Source organism: Pistacia vera, unplaced genomic scaffold, assembly GCF_008641045.1.
Source record: "Pistacia vera cultivar Batoury unplaced genomic scaffold, PisVer_v2 Contig710, whole genome shotgun sequence".
In the NCBI taxonomy this organism is placed as follows: Eukaryota; Viridiplantae; Streptophyta; class Magnoliopsida; order Sapindales; family Anacardiaceae; genus Pistacia; species Pistacia vera.
This window is the reverse complement of record NW_022196569.1, coordinates 363,685-370,301: the sequence shown is the minus strand read 5'-3', so window position 1 is coordinate 370,301 and position 6,617 is coordinate 363,685. Positions and strand designations below refer to the sequence as shown.

General features: G+C 36.0%; 1 non-coding gene across 1 annotated transcript; it reads right to left on the bottom strand.

Moving 5' to 3' along the window:
* Nucleotides 1-281: 281 nt before the first annotated feature.
* LOC116114498 lies at nucleotides 282-389 on the bottom strand. Its single transcript, XR_004125560.1, has one exon. It is a non-coding gene; the product is annotated as a small nucleolar RNA R71 (small nucleolar RNA).
* Between the last annotated feature and the right edge of the window lie 6,228 nt (nucleotides 390-6,617).

Here is a 6,617-nt window from a genome sequence, read left to right as displayed (position 1 = left end):
ATGCAGCAAGGAATTACAAGCTGAAGAACATTTACTTTTAGATGTTACCTTCATTCCTTAGCATAGCCACTAAGTGGGTTTATTTGTGATTTTTATTCTACTGTTCAAACTTTTCCTTTGCAGAGTTTAATAGAAACCAATTATGGATGTGTTGTTTTCCTTACACCTTGAAGGATGCGGCTAAAACATGGTTCATGTCATTAACTCCCGCTTCACTTACCACCTAAGATGCAGTTTATAACAAGTTCATTGGTAAATTCTATTCTCATGCCAAAACTACAGAATTTAGAGGTAAGATTGCTACTTTCTCACAAATGGAAGGTGAGTCATTCCATGAAGCTTGGGAACGTTTTAAATTGTTTTTAGTTTAGTGTCCACATCATAGATATCCTTTAGAGTTATTGAACCAATTTTTCTATGATGGACTAACACAGGCTTGTCAAGCCATGGTTGATAATGCTGCAGGTGGTGCTATGGGAGAAAAGGTTGCACAAGAGACAAATGAGTTATATGAGATGCTTGGAGCCAACTTGTAGCAGAAAAGTGTTAGAGGAAAATCAAGAGGGATGTATGAAGTAATGTACTAACATTGAGTTGGTGATGTAGGTTTCAGAGTTAGCAAAGCAGATGAAAACTATGTGCAATATGATGATGGGACAAGGACAAAGTATTTCCAAAGAGGTATGTGCTATTTGTGGTAATTTTGGTCATGCAACTAACTCTTGTCCTTCTAATGGCAATTTTTCAGAGTATTCAGAGCAAGCTAATATGATGAACTCTTACAACCCGAGGCCTAAGTATGATTCATTTTCAAATACTTACAACCCAGGTTAGAAGAGTCATCCTAATTTTTTACGGAATAACAATCATCAGCAGTCTGACTCAAATGATCAATCAAGGATATCTTCACTAGAAGAGACATTGAATAACTTCATCCAAGTGTCTCAATAGAGCCAAAAAAAATTTAGACAAAGGTTTCAGCAGCAAGAGGTGTCCATTAGAAGGCTAGAGGTTCATATAGGATAGATAGCAGAGGTAGTACAGGCCATGTTCCTAGGAAATTACCAAGCCAACCTGAGCAAACGAAAGCAGTCACAGTGCTCCAAAGTGGTAAGATAATTCACAAGGAAATTAATTTTGAATCTAATAATCGTTTAATTGATCATATAGGGGAAGATAAAGTGAATGAGAAGAAATCACATGTGTCCTTTCAGAATGAGGAGATCAGCCCCATCGTTGCTCTACAAAAGTCTTATATTCCACCTATTCCTTTTCCGAGCCGATTGAAGAAAAGCAAATGGGATAAGTCTTTTTATGATATTTTATCTAAAGTTAATGTGAATTTACCCTTGCTTGATGTGATAAGGAATATGCCAGCTTATGCAAAGTTCTTGAAGGATTTGATTACTCACAAGCGTAAGTTTGAACCTAATGAAAAAGTAATGGTTCCTGAAAAGGTAACTGTTGTGCTTCTAAGGAATTTGCCATCCAAATTGAAAGATCCAGGTAGCTTTATCATCAAATTTATCGTGGGTGATAAAAAGGAAGAACGAACAATGCTAGATTTGGGGGTAAGCATTAATCTCATGCCTTACTCCATTTATCTGCGATTAGGGTTAGGGAAATTAAAGCCAACAACAATGTCTCTACAATTGGCTGACAATTCAGTTAAATATCCAAGAGGTATTGTAGAGAATGTCTTAATTAAAGTTGATAAACTATAATTCCTATTGATTTTGTAGTCTTAGGTATGGAGAAGCCATCAACTCATGATAGAGATTTGCCTATTTTGCTCGGCCACCCATTTATGGCTACAACTATGGCAGTGATTGATGTTTAGAATGGCAAGCTCGCTATGATGGTTTTGGAGGAAACAGTGGAGTTTTTAGTTTTCAATTCCTTGGCGTTTCCCTTACATTCCAATGATTGAGCCTGATGAATCACACATTCCATCTAGCCTAGACGTTAAATAAAGTGCTTCTTGGGAGGCAACCCAATTTTTTTACTTTGAAATTTATGTTAATTTCATTTATGGTTTTATTTTCTTTAGTTTTTGATAAGAGCTTGAAAGTATATATTTTTTTAGTGATTTAATTGGATTATTTGTGGAAAAATGTGTCTAAATTGTGGAATTTGAATTAATTATTTCATAAATACCTTTTACGGGATCACATATGCATTTTGCGTATTTTCAGGTTCAAACTGATATTTGAAGGAAAAAGAATGATGTCGATGGAATTCGTGACAAGTGGAACAAATGGTGCAAGAATCGGAGTTGAAATGACAAAGTTGTGATGCGTCAAAGATACAACGTAAAATCTGGAAATCTTTTAAGATGATCATGCTTCGATGTTTCGATCATAACATGAGCTGTAGAAATCAGAATTTGACAATTCTTATGGGGTTGGAAAGCTTGTTCAGAGAACTACAAAGTTTATGTTGATGACTTTACCAAATTCTGGAGATCACAGACTCATGGGACAGAAAGAACGATCACCACAGCGATGGTTCATGGGCCTGTTTGGGTTATTGCATTCTCCTAGTCCGAATCTGAATGGGTTAAGCATTTGATTACTTCCTAAGTAACCTCCAAAACCCTAGCACTATAAATAAAGGTCTTTAAATAGTTTTAGGGGATTAGAGAAGGAGAAAGGACGGCTACTATTTTGGAGATCGAAATTCTTGTAGTTCTCGTTCGCCAATTAGAGAAGTTTTTATATTTTTCTTTCTTGAACTCATGTTATTGAATACAATGGTTGTTCTTATTACTGCAATTATGACTAAATCCCTTTCCTAGGGCTAAAGATGTAGCCCAATTTATGAATATGTGTTGACTTTATTGTTGTTAATTCTTATTGAGCATTAATTCTAAGTTTTATTATTGTGTGTAATGCTTTCAATTTTTAAGGATCCGAGGGTTGAATGATATCATGGGTTGGGTTGAGATTGTAACGCCCCACTTGAGGTATGTAGCTAATGTTTCTTATTTTGCTCTTATTTGAGTTGATTTATTATTAATATTGTTTGGTTGGCCCTTAGTTGAATGGAGGTATTGGTTTGGTTGAGTGTTTGCCCTGGAAATTATGAGGAATTGGCAAAATTTTTAGGTTACAAGCTTCGCTGGGGTGAAGAAGAAGCTTCGCCGCGGCAAAGAGGTGTTTTAAGCCCACTGTGAGCTGCTGGAGTGTTTCGCCGTGGCGACAGAATTGTCTTCGCCGCAGCGACGGGTCGGCTGAAAAATTTATGGAAGTTTTAGATATTTTCTTCCCTAAGGGAAATTTGACCATTCTACCCCTAATTAGTAGGAAAAGTGGGGAGTAAAATGTAAGAAAATTTCATGGAGAATATGTTGGTATGGGGGTGTGATTGTAATGAATCAAAGGATATAGATGGAATTTCCAAGGAAGAGGAAGGGCAAAATGGGAATGCTTGCCCATAAGTTGAGTTAAAAAGATTTAAGTCATTGCAAACCTTTCATTCTTCTTCTCCACCGCCATTCTCCTTTCCTACTTCCTCTCAATTCCTCTTTCATTAGTTCAAGGATTTTTAGAGGGCTTTTTGGAGTGATTGGGGTAGAAAATCAATCTAAGGCATCCTAAGGTAAAGATTCTTGCTTTGGATGTGAGGTTTTGTATATATTTGTATATTAAAGTTGTATGGTTTTATTGTTTAAAGGGTAGAGAAAAGTCAAGCAAGCAATAGGAAAAGAAAGTACTAGTGAGAGTTCTCCATTACAAGGTAAGTAAATCCCCACCCAAGTTGAGGTTTGAGAACTTTCTTGAGTAGAGATTTAATAGCAATTATGTATGCATGTTATGTGCATGTTATATGCTATGAAATTGAGATTATTTATCCATGTTGTGATTGAATACACTTCATTTAAGAGAAGTGTTGATATGTGATGAGAAGATGTAGTTGAGATGAAGTTTGGAAGGTTTTGAGTAAACCTTTTTAGAAGTGTTATTCCTTGCAGGAATTATAGCTATGTGAGGGAGTTTTCTCCCATTTGGGATGGTTAGAGAAAGAAATAGAGCTATTGTTATAGTAAAGTCTTTATATGCACTTGAGTTGTTTGATGAAATGCCTAAGAGAGGTTTGAGTATGAGTAATAAGCCTAAATTCTTGCAATATTGCATGTTGGCATCTCATAAGTGCATTAGTGGAGATGAACCATCCATATGCATTAATTGTGCATTGAGGAGTGACTTAAGAAAGAGTAGAAAACTTCGTGAATGAACTACTTTAAGAGTAGAGAGAATGAGAAGTGCTAGAGTAGAGTTAATGAGAAGAGCACTAAAAACGGGTAGGTGCTTTGTGATCTCTACCCGGTAGGTATGAGAATGGATAGGTGCTTTGTGATCTCCACCCGATAGGTATGAGAACGCGTTGGTGCTTTGTGATCACCACCTGATAGTAGAAACAGTAAGGGTTAGTGCTTTGTGATCTCCACCCGAAAATCACAAAGAGTGGGTTGGTGCTATGTGAACTCCACCCGGCCGTGCCTCCGGTAAGATGAGGCCGTGATATATAGCGGAAGTTAAGAAAGAAAGCTGTGTGAAAGAGAAACAGAAACAGAAATAGTGTAAGGAAAGAATTAAGAGAAATAGTTATGGGGATAGACAAGTAGAGGACTTACTTACTGAGCATTATTTTGTGCTCACCCCGTTATTTTCCTTTGTAGTTGTAGGATCTAGGTGATGTTGCAGTCGGTTGGGCGTCGGCTAGCGAGGAGCAATAGCCACACTGTCCCCTGTTTTGAATGGCATTTTGTAAATGATACTCTTTTGTACAAAGAATGTATATGCATAATACAAGAAAATTTTTGGGCCCATTTAATTTTATTATTATACATATATTTTATTAGTATACAGCAGTTATTACAGAGATCGAGAGATGAGACCTGATTTGTCTAAGGTAATAAAACAATAGATTGAGCAAACACTAGAGATAGGTTACTGCGATCTATGAGGCTCTGGTAAATTCCATAGAACTTAATGATCTCTTAGCTCCTAAATCCAACTTAGAGATATTTTGGGTTGTTGCTTAACGGTTAATTCGCTAATTGTTCGAGAGAAAGTTAGTGGAATATCAGGGAGTTTGGCCTTTAGCATAAGCTTAATTAGGTTAGCAATAATTGTCAATGCATAGGATTAAATTGGTGTGAAATCTATGCCCTAGGTTTAGTCATATTGATTTGTTTACCAAAGTATTAATAAAATTCTGCCTTCGTTTAGTTTTTAGTTTGTTTTCTTTTTCATCAAATTCATTCTTAAAATTCTGTTTCATCAAATAGCAACAAAATAGACTAGTTTGGTACTTGGTAGGTAGTTCTCTCGGGATTCGACACTCGTTTACTCGAGCTTTATTACTTGCGCGATTTCATACACTTGCGAATAGCCTGTCAGTTTTTCAAGTGTTTTCAGTGTTTTCATTGTTTTGTTTTAGGTTATTTTGTTGTATTTTATGGTTTGGTTGTTTTGTAGGAAAAAAGCTTCATGTCACGGCGCAACATATTTATGCCACGGCGGAGCAAGAAAAGACATAATGCAATTTGGGCAGCAACTTGATGCCGCATCATGATGCAAATGGCGCTACGGTGCCACACAGGTTTTGATGATGTCTCTAAAAGGCGGGTAACTTTCTCTTTCCTTTTCTGTTTTTCCATTCTAATTGTTACATTGAGGACAATGTAGGTTTTAAGTTGGGGTTCCTTTTTCCTGAATTTTCTTAATTGAAATTTTTTTTTAATTTTTTTTAAGATTTGGTGTGTTTTTATGTTATTTTTAATTGAGTGTGTTTCAACTTTTCTGAATTAATTTATATGTCAATGATAATAACATGATTGCTATGACATGGGCATTTAGAACAAGTCAAATTTTACTTTAGTTTAGGAATAATTCTGATTGTTGGTTTTGCCTAAGTTGAGACCCTCGAGAATGTGGTTTGTTTGGTTGGTTAGTTCTAGCTTTTAGGGATGTTTTGTGTGTGATTTTCCTATGACATTTTTGAGATCCCTAAATTCTAGAACCTATTTGATGACCATTTGAGGCGAAATCCTTGACGACACATGACTGAAGAAATGACTTAGGCCACCTTTGTACCATTTGTGCCTTTCAAGCCAACCCTACATTTTATTATCTCTTGTCACCCTTTTGTGCCGATATTGAATTTATCCCACAGTAACATACCTTTTTAACCCTTAAACACACTACTCTACCCATGATTTTTAAGAGGATTTAATCTAAATTTATGCAAAGTGAGAGTGTTTGTGTGTGGCTTTGAGTGTGTTCTCAAAATTTTGAAGGGTATTCAAAAGAATGGGTTGGGGGTTGTGGTGTATTGTGAATATCAAGGTAACAAGGGGAATGATTGTAATATCCATGCTTCCTAACTATAAATTCAAAAAAAAAAAAAAATTGAATGAATCAAGGAAGTATGGAAAGTGTGTAAATGCAAATGTTGTTGGGAAGAGAGACATAACAAAGGCTTGGGAATATTAGAGAGAATGTGATATGCTTTGAGCGATGTTGTTGCAAATAAGTAAGATAAATCCTCTTATTTCGTTTGATTCCTTTCCATTCTTTCATAACCCAATACCTTAGCCTAAACATTACAAG